Source organism: Megascapheus bottae, chromosome X (assembly GCF_031878675.1).
Source record: "Megascapheus bottae isolate mThoBot1 chromosome X, mThoBot2.hap1, whole genome shotgun sequence".
Lineage (NCBI taxonomy): Eukaryota > Metazoa > Chordata > Mammalia > Rodentia > Geomyidae > Megascapheus > Megascapheus bottae.
Genome location: NC_143547.1, coordinates 30,699,942 through 30,714,877, shown reverse-complemented (window position 1 = coordinate 30,714,877; position 14,936 = coordinate 30,699,942). Strand labels below are relative to the sequence as shown.

At 40.1% G+C, this 14,936-nt stretch overlaps 1 protein-coding gene across 1 annotated transcript in view; it reads right to left on the bottom strand.

The window, feature by feature from the left end:
• Positions 1 to 14,936, bottom strand: part of Clcn5 (Cl-/H+ antiporter 5) — a 174,844-nt gene that overhangs the window by 116,813 nt on the left and 43,095 nt on the right. The gene's annotated exons all lie outside the window — the stretch shown is intronic.

The window sequence follows — 14,936 nt, the reverse complement described above, 5'->3', positions numbered from 1 at the left end:
AGGTTCCATCTACCAGTCACAAAACACTAAACTACACACAGGCCCATGGCAACTGGTTTTCAGGAGACCCTGAAGAATCCAATATAATCTAGGCTTCTTAATTTCTAACAATCTCTCCCCAAAGTCCATAGCCCCACTAGTCAATTAAAAGGTTCTGGAAGCTCCAGCATATTACTTTCCCCAAAGTAACATGGAATAAGACACATAATTTTCAGAGCAAAATGAAACCACATGATCCCTAGTTTCAAACATCTTAAGAATTTTGAGCGAGCAACAGCAGAACATTAAATCTAGTGCCAGCTCCATGGGGCGACATAGGCCAAGGGCCCACAAATACCACACAGGGCATACAGTTAGTCAAAGAGGTGGAGCTGGAGGCTAACCTACTTCCATCCGATTTCAAAGTCCTCATGGGGTACCCACTATGTTATTCTGTCTCCTAGAGAATTGAAATGATGAGCTTACCCAAGGTCACACCGTTGGTTTGCAACACAGATAACAATCTGAAAGCAGAAGGCTTGATTCCAGTTGCCCATGGCCACAAAAGAGCCCTTTGCGCCTCGTCTCTCTTCGAGGTGATTGAGATCAGCCAGTTATGAGCAACTGGAGAAGAGCAGCTGCTTCTATCACAGCTGAATCGGCACACTGCTGCTGGCTGGCCTAACCCTGCCACCACCTGCTATACAAGCCTAAAATCAGCCTTTGTACTGTCTGGAATTCTGGGGGAAAAAATGGAAGGGGCTCTAGGGATAGTTGAAGGGGGGGCATCTTTTCTTTTCTCATCTTTTTGTGTCCCTACATTGATTCTTTACTGGACTACTCTGAATACAGAGGTGTGTGTGTGTGTGTGTGTGTGTGTGTGTGTGTGTGTGTGTGTGTGTGTGTGTGTGTGTGTGTTGGGACCTGAACTCAGGCCTAGGCACTGTCCTTTAGTTTGTTCAGTTAAGGCTGGTTCTTTATCACTTAAGCCTCACTTGTACTTCTAGCACTTTTGTGGTGGTTAATTAGAAATATGAGTCTCATGGATTTTCCTACCCAGGCTGATTTTAAACCTTGATCTGCAGATCTTAGTCCCCTAGCTAGCTAAGATGATACATGTGAGCCATAGGTGCCCAGCTGCACACAGGTATTTTTACAAAGTTCTTTGTTGTCTTGACATACAACCTTCCATAATAACCACTGATTCGGTCTGTTAAAGAGAGGAATGAAGGAGTTTCAGGTCCCTCTAAGAATCTTATCACATATGGTACTTATGTCCCTGTGGAAATTATACTACATTTGGGAAGATAACAAATAACTTGGAATTCTAGGACTAACACGTACTTAATGTGGGGTTCTGGTCCTGTTTCACTTTATTGAGCCTCGATTTACCCATCTATAAACCAGGAATGCACCAATGCATTTCCTAGATTGTCAAGCAAAGCTAGATTCCCTACACAATGCCTGACTCACATATATGAACAAAGCTTTAAAAGAAAAGGAATGACACAGAAATGGAGAGACAAAGAGTGAACAAATGCAGAAGTGGTGCTTCACTAGAAACTGTGTTGAAAATGAACTATACAAATAATGGGGGAAAAATAATGAGTGGTGATGGGAGCAAAAACTAGGAGAAAGAGAAGAGGCGACTTTGTCCAAAAACAAATATACTATTTACCTGATTTATGTAGCTGTTAACACCTCTGTATATCACTTTTATATTAACCATAAATATTTTTAAAGAAAAAGGGAATTAGAACTATGGTTCAAGTTTAGAGCACTAGCTTTGAGCAAACAAAGCTCAAGGACAGCACTTAGACCATGAATTCAAGCCCCAGGACTGGCATACACAAAAGCATGTAAAAAGAAAAATGTTACTTTAGTCCCCATGGGCTCACGTCTATAATTCTAGCTACACAGGAGGCTGGGATCTGAGGATCACTGTTCAAAGTCATCCCAGGCAGGAAAGTCTGTGAGACTCTTATCTCCAATTAACCACCCAAAATGCCAAAAGTGGAGCTTTGACTCAAGTGGGAGACCACTACTGTTAAACAAAAGAGCTCAAGAACAAGCCATGTGCTGGTGGCTCAAGCCTGTAATCCTAGATATTCAGGAGGCTGAGATCTGAGGAAATGAGGTTCAAAGCCAGCCCAGGCACAGAAGTCTGTGAGACTTTTATCTCCAATTAACCACCAGAAACTGGAAGTGGTGCTATGGCTCAAGTGGTAGAGCGATAGCCTTGAGCTGAAGAGTTCAGTGACAGAGCCCAGGCCCAGAGTATACACACATACACACATACACACACACACACACACACACACACACACACACACACACACACACACACACCTTATGTGCACAATCATTGCTTTTTTTCCAAATGTATATTTAAGGATATGGAGCATTCCTAACACATCCAATATGAAAGAGCAAGAACCTCCCATTTATTTCAACTTACCCTCTTCCACTAAACAAACATACTCTAAAATCCTTCCTTCCTCTCCAACATCCACTGAATTAAAAGCATCTCTTCTTTTATGTGCCAATACTAGGGTTGAACTCAGGGCCTGGATACTGTCATTTAGCTTTCTTACTCAAGGTATGCTTTAGTACTTAAGCCACAGCTCTCTTTCTGATGTTTTTGGGGGGAGGTGGTTAATTAGAAATGAGTGACTTGAGGACTTTCTTGCCTGGACTGGCTTTGAAACACGATCCTCAGATCTCAGCCTGAGTAACTAGGATTATAGGCATGAACCATGGGCAGCAATTAAAAGCTGCTTATCCTCCTCCCCCTCCTTCTCCTCCCCCTCCTTCTATCCCTCCTCTTCCTCCCCCTCTCCCTCTCCCTCCTTTTTCTTTTTTTCTTGAGACAGGGTCTTGGCTAAGCAGGCCAGGGCAGCCTTAAACTAAAAATCCTCCTGCCTCTGCCTCCCAAGTCCTGATATTACTGACATGTACCACCACACTTAGTGCTAATTAAAAGCTTATTCAGGAAACAATCATATGTATGATGCAAACTTTTCCCCTAACAGAGACCTTTTTTTTCCACCCTATTTTGTCTATAGCCTCATTTTCTTAATGAGGCTAAAGAAAAATTATGCGCTGAAATAACTTGTATCCTTTTTATCAGATAACAAAATAAGTCTAAAAGTGTATCTGTCTTCCTTCCTTTTTCATGGTTCCAAGGTTTAAACTCAGGGCCTCACACTTTCTTGGCTTGCATGACTGGCTGGCATTCTATCACTTGAACCATACCTCTAGAATTGCTTTTTGCTTGTTATTTTGGAGATGGTTTCATGGACTTGTCTGCTCGGGTTACCTTTGCATCTTGATCTTGAGAGAAAAAAGCCAAATTCCACCTATGCTTACAGGTGGGAGCCACTGATGTTTGGCTCTACCTATCTTCGCTTTTTAAAAAATTTGTCCCAGTACTGGGACTATAACTCAGGGCCTCACAATCTCCTTGCTTGGCTTTCCCCCTACAAGCTAGCACTCTGCCACTTGAGCCAACGATATATTCACGACTGGGTTTTTTTTCTTTTTTTGCCAGTCCTGGGCTTGAACTCAGGGCCTGAGCACTGTCCTTGGGCTTTCCCAAGGCTAGAGCTCTACCACTTGAGCCTCAGCACCACTTCTGGCTTTTTCTGTGTATGTGGTACTGAGGAATGGAACCCGGGTCATTGTACATGCTAGGCAAGCACTCTACCACTAGGTTAAACTCCCCAACCCCACCACTGGGTTTTCCTAGTTGTTGTTGTTGTTTTTATTTTTTGGTCTAAGACCAGAACTGGAACTTAGTATCTGGCGCTTACTTCACTGATTGACTAGCACTTTATGACCCTAGCCACACCTCTAACCCCACCTACTGGCTTTTTGCTAGTTAAGGGGAGATACAATTTTCATGGACTTTTCTATCATAGCTGGTTTCAAACCCTGACTTTTGAATCTCAGCCTCCTTCCTGAATTGCTAGTATTACAAGTGTGAGCCACTGATGCCCGGCTGCTCTGTTTTTGTTATGGCCTCAATTTTTACAAAATATCCCTTCCCCAAAGCAGAATAAACTGCCGAGGAGAGCAAGCTTATCTTTGCTGCCATAGCAAAATGCTGCATACTGCTGTCATAACCTTTTAAGAATACCTTGATATTTATTGTCACAACAGAACACTAGGGTATAAAAACATACATAAACACAGCATGGAAGAAAATACAAAAATATTAGGAGCTGCTATGTCAGAGGGATGAGAGCACTGGCAAGTTATTTCCACAATGTGGGAGTCAAGAACTACTTAAAATTGAATATAAATGTTGTTTTTATTATTTATTTTATTATTTTTGTGCTGGTCTTGGGGCTTGGACTCAAGGCCTGGGCACTATACTTGAGCTTTTTCTTCCTCAAGGATATTGCTCTACCACTTGAGCCACAAGAACTACTGGCTTTTTCTGAATACTTTATTGGCGATAAGAGTCAAATGGACTTTCCATCCCAGGTTGGCTTCAAATCGAAATCATCAGATCATAGCCTCCTAAGTAGATAATATTACAGGTATGAGCTGTCAGTTCCCTGCTCAGTATAAATTCTAAAAGAAATTCTTCTGTATGGATAATGACAAATTTAAAGTCTCCTTCCAGGCCAGGAGGGTGACCTGGAGGCAGAGTGCTTACATAGCATGCAGGAAGCCCTGGGTTCAATTCCTTGGTACCACATACATAGAATAAGTCAAAAGTGGTGCTGTGGCTCAAGTGGTAGAGTACTAGCTTTGAGAAAGCTCAAGGACAGTGCCCAGGCCCTGAGTTCAAGCCCAGGACTGGCTCAAATCTTTCACTCTGGAAGACATCACTCACCTCACTCCATCTCACAAGTCTTAACTATTAGTGTCTTATCTCTTCCTTTGTTTGTTCTTGGGTTTAGCAATTCTCAGGAATCTTTGATCCCAGTGATTACCTCACCTTGGAAAACATCACTCCTGCACATTTTCCTAACATTACTCCTTTCTTATTCCCGTGCTGGCTCCTCTTGGAGATTCTGTTACTAACCAGATTTGTCATTTTAGGTGTGGTTTGCACATTGATGGGATGAACCAATTCAGTAATAATGCTCACCAGACACTATGTTGGAAATATACCATACAACTTGAGGAGAGTTGGGAGGGGAAAAACTGGGAGAAAATGAGGAAGGAGTGATATTGTTCAAAGAGAAATGTACTCATCATCTGATTTATGTAGCTGTAGTCCCTCTGTACATTATCTTGACAATAAAATAAAATAAAAAAGAAAGATAAACTGTAGATTCAACACACACACACACACACACACACACACACACACTCACACACACACAAAGAACACCCACAGCACTTGCCCTAATAGTGCTGTGTCGCACTCCCAGTTTCCCCTTCACTGAATTTGGGGTAGTACCCTAGAACTTACCTTTGTAACACTTTCTAGATGCTGCCATTGTTGCAACCACACTTTGAGAATCATTTCTGTAGAGAAGTGAGTTAAATCCCATTCAACCCAGATTCTTCAACCTTACTACTAATACTTTAGGCTGAATAAGCTCTGATGAGAGCTGTCTTGTGTACTATAACATAATCTATGTAATCCATGACAACCAAAAATGTCTCCAAAGACTATGACTATCATATTCTCTCTTTTTTGCCAGTCCTAAGGCTTGAACTCAGGGTATGAGCACTGTCCTTGGGATTTCTCAAGGCTAGAACTCTACCACTTGAGCCATAGCATCACTTCCAGCTCTTTTCTATGTATGTGATTCAAGGAATCCAACCCGGGTCTTCACTAGGCAAGCACTCAACCACTAGGCCAAACTCCCAGCCTACCTTATTCTTTAATGGATCTCCAGCATCCTACATGGTGCCTGGCCACATAGAGGCCCCTCAATATCAGTCAGTTCTATATGTCCCAGACTGAACACATGGTGCTTCATCTCTGTTCTAAACTGAATCCTCCTTCTGTATTCTACATCTCAGATCCTGCATTCCTTTCAACCCCTGTATACTCCCATTCCCATAAGCTAACTGGAATCTTGACATCCTTGTATTTCTTTTTGCTTAATATATCCATATTTCATATTATCAGGGAGAAATAAGATCTGTCCTCTGAACACAATTAACACTTCATCTGGGAGACAGCCTATGGAAAGAATATGAGTTTTGGAATCACTTCTCACTTCTGCTTCTTTAACCACTGGGTAACTTGAATAAGTTCATTATAATCTCTGAGACTTGTTTTCTGTACTTTTAAGTGAATTTAATAACACCTACCTCTTAAAGATGTTTTAGAGTTAAACATGTAGCACCTAGCCCTTCAGTATTAATTAATAAATGTTTCATTTCCTAATAGCACACTGGCAAGAGTAAGAATGAGGGAAGAAAAGTGACAGAAACACCAGGCCAAAGAAGGCCAATAATATTTTTTTAAAAAAGGAAAACAAAAAGAATCAATTTTATCCAAGAGCCATACTTAACTTCCATTTATTGTTTCTCTAAAACTATAACACATAAAATTTACACTAATACACTAATACAATCCTACACAAGAAAAACAAAAGCAAAAGCAAATGTCAAGCCAGGCACTGGTGGCTCATGTCTATGATCCTAGCTACTCAGAAGGGTGAGATCTAAGGATCACGGTTCAAAGCCAACCCCGGCAAAAAAAGTTTGCGAGACTCTTATCTCTAACCACTAGAAAACCTGAAATGGGGCTATGGCTAGAAGCCGGAAGTGGTGTTGAGGCTAAAGTGGTAGAGCTCTAGCCTTGAGAAAGTCTAAGGACAGTGCTCAGGCCCTGAGCTTAAGCCCCAGGACTGAAAAATAAAAGAAAAAAAAAGATAGAGAGCTAGCCTTGTACAAAAACAAAAAAACAAAACAAAACAAAAAAAACCCTCAGGTACAGTCCCCATGCCCTGAGTTTAAGCCCTATAGCTGATTATATGTGTGTGTGTGAGTGTGTGTGTGTGTGTGTGTGTGTACACCAGAAAAACTTTTGCACAAATATTCATAGCAAATGAAAGCAAAATCATAGAAATTAAACAAATGTTCACAGGAATGGAATAATGACATATGCTACAATATGGATGGACCTTGAAGGTATTATGCTTAGTGAAAGAAGACAAATGTAACAACCACATATTGTATGATGCATGTAATGAAATATTCAGAATAGGAAACCTACAGTGACAGAAAATCTAAAGTTTGGCTGGGGCTTGGGGCTGGCTGACTACTAATGGGCAGTGAGTTCCTTTCTAATAAGAAACAAATGTTCAGAATATAAACCATTTAAAACCATCAGACTGTATGCATTAAACGGGTGAGTTTTATAATATGTGAATTGTATCTGTATAAAGCCATTCAAAAAAGGAAAAGAATGCCAAGACTAATAGGACAGCTAGCAAATGGTAACTATTTTTCCCATATTCTACTAAACTATTTTACATATCCAGCTTTGAGGACAGCTGAGTTGGACCAAAGAGAGGTCATCTGGCTACAGATTTTCTGACACTGGACATGGAAAGAAATCATGGGCATTGCCAAAGACAATAGTGAGGAATGATGAGAGGCAGATTAGTATAGAAGTGAAGGATGGATGCTGTAGAAGAACACGTCTTCACTATGAGGTGTCATATTGTTTTCACAGAATTCTGGCTATAAAATAGAACAATGAACTAAAATTATTTGTAATCCATGCATGCCATACAAATGTCACTGAACACTCAAGCCAAACATTTCTGAAAAATTGTGGGGAGCAATTTGGTGGAAGGGGGAGGAAACAGCAGTAATATTTCCTTTGTTCTTTTTTTTGGCTTAAGGGAGGGTTTAAGAAATAATGGCCGCTTAACCTCACCAAAACACAATGTCTTCAATTCTATGTGCTGGAAACATCTGGTATAGGGTTTGTTTGCTTTAGAACGTTATGATCTTAAATTGCTGTAAAACTCATAAAATAGAAAAGTCACATGCAGGCAGCTGACAGCTTATTCAGCAGAATAATTGGGTGTAAAAACAGTATGGACTGGGGTCAGAAATCCTGGTGTTAAGGCCATGATCTAACACCAAGTTTATATCTTAGGTAAATTCCTCAGTGTTTCTTCATAATTGATATGAGTGGAGAAAATATATCTTTCTGTGTCACAAGGCAGGGTCTGCTGATCTGATATAGTGGCACAATTTTTGCTAACCTTTAGAAAAGTTGCCTCTCAGGCATTTTTAAAATGCACAACAGGGAAACATTCATGCATGTATTCCCCTGTATTTAGCACTATACCAATATTACTTAAAATATAAAATGCACAGAGAAGTTTAACTTAAAAATAATTATGATTAAAATTTCTATGGCAAATGCAATTAATATGAAATATATTAAAAGTGATAGAACATCTCTATACCTAAGAATATACATTTAATTTTAGGAAGGGAAAGAGCAATGAGGTATGTAAAGGGATAGCTCAGGAAATGTGCATGCAAAGCCAGCTGCTGGTGGCTCATGCCTATAATCCTAGTTAGTCAGGAGGCTGAGATCCGAGGATCGCAGTTCAAAGCTAGCCCAGGCATGACAGTCCGTGAGACTCTCATCTCCAACTAACCACGAGAAAACTGAAGTGATGTTGTGGCTGAAGTGGTAGAGTGGTAGCCTTGGCTGAAGAGCTCAGGAACAGCGCCCAGGCCCAGAGTTCAAGCCGAAAGAAAGAAAGAAAGAAAGAAAGAAAGAAAGAAAGAAAGAAAGAAAGAAAGAAAGAAAGAAAGAAAGAAAGAAAGAAAGAGGGGGGGAGGGAGAGAGAGAGAGGGGGGAGAGGGAGGGAGGGAGGAAGGAAAGAGAAGAAAATGTGGATGTATACATATACACACCTGTACAAACAGCATGGGTGGATACAATAAAATATAATTGTTGAAAATGGATAACTGCATTTTCTGTAAGTCTGAAATTATTTCCAAATATTTCAAAATGTAAGTCCTAATCATTGGGACTTCCAGAATGGCAGAGAAAGGAGCTTGACAGATTCTCTTCCTAGCAAAGCCACAATCACACTGGTAAAAAAGTAGTCATTACCAAAAAAAGAAGGGGGTGGGAATTTGGCCTAGTGGTAGAGTGCTTACTTAGCATGCACAAAGACCCAGGTTCGATTCCTCAGTACCACATACACAGAAAAAAGCCGGAAGCTGTGCTGAGACTCAAGTGGTAGAGATCTAGCCTTGAGAAAGCCCAAGGACAGTGCTCAGGTCCTGAGTTCAAGCCTAGTACTGGCAAAAAAAAATCAATCACTTCAAGTCTTTGGAGTTTTTGCTAAGGTCATATAGAAAATAGAGAAGCATATTCAACAAGGATAAACAGTGATCATGGGTCATGGTAAATCTGAGCTTTACCATCTTCCCCCAGTTCTGTGTTACAGAGATTCCACTCCAGATATTCAAAATGATAGGGAAGACTCCTTGTTTCTCCAAAGTTCCAATCTGGGGTTATAGTTTTACCCAAGAAGAAGCAGATTACTGATACCTCTGATTCCTTCCCACAACCCCTGCATTACAGAATATGGAATGCAGGTGGAAGTAGTAGAGAATCTTACCTTCCTTTCCCCATCCAACCTCAACTTATAGGGAGGAAAATACTCCAGGTACAGCAGGCCAGCAACACTGAGTAATAATCATCCTCATCCCATGGCAGAGGATGCAACCCCTTTGTCATAAACCACTATAGGAATTGAAGAGAACTTCCTCAATCTGATTAAGGACTATCTTTGAAAAACCTAAAGCTAGCATCATAATAAATGGTAAAGAACTGAATTCTGAAAATCAGAAACAAAATGAAATGTACTCTTATATCATCTCTTCAGTAATGTACTAGAAGTTCTAGCCAGGGCACTTAGGCAGGAAAGAGAATCAAAAGTCATCCAGATTGGAGAATAATAAATAAAACTATATTGAAATACAGAGGGCATGATCTTAGAGAAAAATCTCAAGAAATGTACTAATAAATAAAATAAAAAATAGTTCAGTAAGATTATAGGATACAAGGTCAGTATCCAAAAAATACCCATGCAGTTTTGGATGGATATTGAACAATCTGAAATACATAATCTGAAGAATAAAAAGTATGGAATGGAATTTTTAAAAATTACAAGGCTTGAGAGGCGTGGCTCAAGCAATAAATCACTTTCCTGGTAAGCAAAGGGCCCTAGATTCTATCTCCAGTACCCCCCCAAAAAAAGAAAGAAAGAAAAAGAAAAAAGTACATTTAAGATAGCAAAACAATAAAACAGGTACAAATTCAACAGAAAAAAATGCAAAACTGGCACTGTGAAAACGTCAAAGCACTATTTAAAGGTATTTTTTAAAAGACCTTTATAATGGAAAGATGGAAAGATTTCTCATGACAGACAGCAACAAGTGTTAACACTTGTTACCCTTCATACAACGCTAATGGAAATGTAAAATGCAGCTGCTGCTTTAGAAAACAGTTGAGCAGTGTCTTAAGACTGTTAAACCCAGGGTTATCACATGACCTGGAAATTCCTCTCATAGGTACATAGCCAAGAGAAATGAAAAAATGTATGTTCACCCAAAACTTATTCATGAATGCTCACAGTAGCACCATTCATAATAACCCAAAGTAGAATCAACCAAAGTGCCCATCAACTGACAAATGGATATGTGAAAGGCAGTTTTGTCACATACTAGAATATTCCATCACAAAATGGATGAAGTACTGTTCTATCACAACATAAACATTGAAAGACAAATTGCTGAGTGAGAGGTCACAACTGATGAAATAGTATATGATTATAGAAAATTTCTGGAACTGAGACAAGAAATAGATTTACGGTGTCCTAGGGCTAGGTTAGGGGTTGGAAGAGTAGAGATTAAACTGCTAATTTACACAGTTTCTTTTGAGGTAATAAAAATGTTCTTAAATTAATTTGCAATGAAGGTTGTACATCTCTAAATGTAAGACAAAACCATTAAATTGTACACTTTAAATGAGTACATTGTATAACACAAAAATTACATCTAAACAAGGTTATTTCAAAATACAACTGACTCTTAACATCAGAAACCCATAGTGCAGACTTAAAGAATTACACATGGTCTATTTTAAAAAGCTTCTTTAAACACAATTGCACAAATAAGTCAAAAGTAAAAGGTTAGGCAGGGGAACTGGCAGCTCATGCCTATAATCCAACTTCTCAGGAGGCTGTAATCTGAGGATCCTGATTTAAAACCTCAAATGATAAAGTTCATAAAACTCTGCCAATTAACCAGCAAAAACACAGAAGTACAGCTGTGGTTCAAGTGGTAGAGCATTGGCCTTGAGTAAAAACAGCTTGAGTAAGGGACAGCTCCCAGGGCCCTACTTCAAGCCCCATTCCAAAGGATATATAACACACTAAAACTAATCAAAAGACAGCTGAAAAAACATTATTGACATCAAAGTCGGATTTAGGGCAAAGATTATTACTAGGAATAAACAATTTCTCAGATAAGTATAATCCTAAATTTTTAAGCACCCAACAGCCAAATTTCAAATACATGATACAAAAACTGGTAGAACTTTAACCAGAAATGGATCACCCCATAACAGAGATTGCAACTCCACTCTCTCAACAATTGATTGACACAACAAAACGAAAGCAAAGCAGAAAGGGGGTAGAAAACTTGAAAAGTACTAGCAAACAATTGGACCCTACTGGCATTTACAGAATATTCCACCCAAGAGTAGCAGAATGCATATTCTTTTCTTTCCTTTTTCTGTGTATGTGGTACTGAGGAATTGAACCCAGGGCTTTGTGCATGTTGACAAGCACTCTTACCACTAGGCTATGCTACTGGCCACTGCTTAGTCTTTTCAAGTGCACACAGAAACTTCACTAAGGTAAAACATTATGGGCCATAAAGCAAGTCTGAATGAATTTTTTTCTGGATAAACTGAGGAGATTCCAAATCATGTAGAAGATTTTCTCAGGCCACAACAGCAGTAAGTAAAAATGAGTATCAGAAAGACAATGGCAGAAATCCCCTAAATATTTGCAAACCGTTAGCAGACTTCTAAATAACCCATGAATCAAAAAAAAAATGAATCAAAAGGAAAATTAGAAACTACTTTGAACTGAATGAAAAAGAAAACTGTCCAGATAAGTTATGGGATGCTACTTAAGCAGTCTTTGAAGAGTTATTTATCCACCAAACTCTTATTTTGAAAAGAGAAAAGTTCTGAAATCAATGCCCCAGCTTAACAAAGGAGCAAGGAAAACCCAACATAAGAAGAGCAAATGGGGCCGGGAGTTTGGCCTAGTGGTTAAAGTGCTTGCCTAGCATGCATGAAGACCCGGGTTCGATTCCTCGGTACCACATATAGAAAAAAAAAGCCAGAAGTGGTACTGAGGCTCAAGTGGTAGAGCTCTAGCCTTGAGAAAGTCCAAGGACAGTGCTCAGGCCCTGAGCTCAAGCCCAGGACTGGCAAAAAAAAAGAGCAAATGGTAAATGTTACAGTGGAAATCAATGAGATGGAAAACACAAAACAATAAAAATAAAACCAAAATAATAAGCTGACACTTTGAGATGACCAATAAATGTATTGACCTCTAACTAGATGGAACAGTATAGATAAATGAGAGATGACAAGATACCAATATCAGGAATGATAAAGATAATATAAGATACTACAAATTGTTAAAAATACAAGGAAATGCTGTGAAGAATTTTGTGAGAATAAATTGAAACATAGATAAAATGGATAAATTCAATGAAGACATATTTTACCAAAGCATATATGGCATGATTACACTAAAGGTATTTTAAAACCTGAAGTTCTGGGGGCCGGGAGTTTGGCCTAGTGGTAGAGTGCTTGCCTAGCATGCACGAAGACCGGGTTCGATTCCTCGGTACCCCACATACATAGCAAAAAGCTGGAAGTGGTGCTGAGGCTCAAGTGGTAGAGTGGTAGCCTTGAGAAATCCAAGGACAGTGCTCAAGCCCTGAGCCCAAGCACAGGACTGGCAAAAAAAAAAAAAACACCTGAATTTCTAGTTGAACATCTCCCCCAATCCTCCCCCCACCAACTCCAAAGCTGACTTCACTAAAGAACTGTACCAAACAACTAAAGAAGAGTAAGAGCTGGGCGCGGTGGCTCACGCCTGTAATCCTAGCTATACCGGAGGCTGACATATACCTAGCCTGGGCACAAAATAACCTGAGACTCTTATCTCCAATTAACCTCTAGAAAACAGGAAGTGGGGCTCTGCTTGAGGGTAAGGAGGTAGCCTTGGGCTGAAAAGCTCAGGGACAGCACCCAGGCCAAATTCAAGCCACAAGACTTACCAAAAAAAAAAAACACCTCTTACGTTAAATTATTTCAGAAAATTGAAGAGAGAACTGTTTTTCACCTGATCTTTGAGGCTAGTATCAGTCTCATTAAAACCTGGAGAAGCTCTTTTGAGGAAAGAAAACTGTTTTAAGAGCATTAGCAACTTTTCTTTTTCTTTTTTTTTTTTGCCAGTCCTGGGGCTGGAACTCAGGGCCTGGGCAATGTCCTTGGCCTTTCTCAAGGCTAGCACTCTAACCATGAGCTACAGCACCACGTCTGACCTTTTCTGTTTATGTGGTTCTGAGGAATCCAACCCAGGGCTTTGTACATGCTAGGCAAGCACTCCCCCTAGAACATTTTATTACTAAAACAGTGCCTTGATATGTAGATGAGGCTTGCCTTAAACTAGCTGTAATGCTTGGGCTGGCTGAGTAAACACACAAACCTCCTGTCTTGGTTTCCTGAGTTCTAGGATTACAGATCTGCATCCCTATGCCTGGGGCCTGGCTCTCAGTAGCACTTTTGCGTGTGTGTGGGGGGGGGGGACTGTCTATTAGCTTCTTTGCTGAAAGCTACCACACTTCCACTTAAGCCACAGCTCTGCTTCTAGTTTGTTTTTTTTTTCTTTTTGGTAGTTCATTGGAGATTAATGTCTCGTGGATTTTCCTGCCTGGCCTGACTTTGAACTGCAATCCTCAGATCTCAGCCTCCTGAGTAGCTAGGAAAAGAAGAAGCATGAGCCATGTGTGCCTGGCCCACTAGCACTTAAAAAATTCTCAGTAGTATTTTGGCAAATCCAACAATATATTAAACTGATCATCAAGATCCAGCAGAGTTCATATCAGAGTTGAAGGGAGGACTTATCATTGGAAAAAATAGTGTAATTCATCATATTAAAACATTTTGTGCCAGTTCTGGGGCTTGAACTCAAGGCCTAGGGGCTGTCCCTGAGTCTCTTTGTGCTCAAGGCTAGCATTCTATCACTTAAGCCACAGCGCTACTTCTGGATTTTTCTGAGTAGTTTATTAGAGATAAGAGTTTCACAGACTTTTTTTTTCTGCCAAAATTGGCTTCAAACTGCAATCCTCAGATTTCATCCTCTCAAATAGCTAGGATTACAGGAGTGAACCACCAGCAAACAGTATGGTTACAGAAATAGATGCTAAATAGAGTAAGCAACAGAAGATCGTTGGCAGGCCTATTTCAATCCTGCTGCATAGCCAAGAAGAACATACATTTTGGAGCATGTGACACAATGTGTAGCCTCTGCACATGCTGATAAAGTTATTTCTTTGCCAGTCCCGGGGCTTGAGCTCAGGGTCTACACAATGTCGTTGGGCACTTTGTGCTCAAGGCTAGCACTCTACTACTTCCAACTTTCTTTGTATATTTCTGTATATGTGGAACCAAGAAGTTAAACCCAGGGTTCCGTGCATGCTAGGCAAGCACTCTACCACAAAGCCACATTCCCAGCCCACTGATCAAAGTTTTAAAAATGTTTCTCTTGGGACTGGGAGTGTAGCCTAGTGATAGAATACTCACCTAGCATGCATGAAGCCCTTGGTTTGATTCCTCGGTACCACATACTCAGAAAAAAATCAGAAGTGGTGCTGTGGCTCAAGTGGCAGAATGCTAGCCTTGAGCA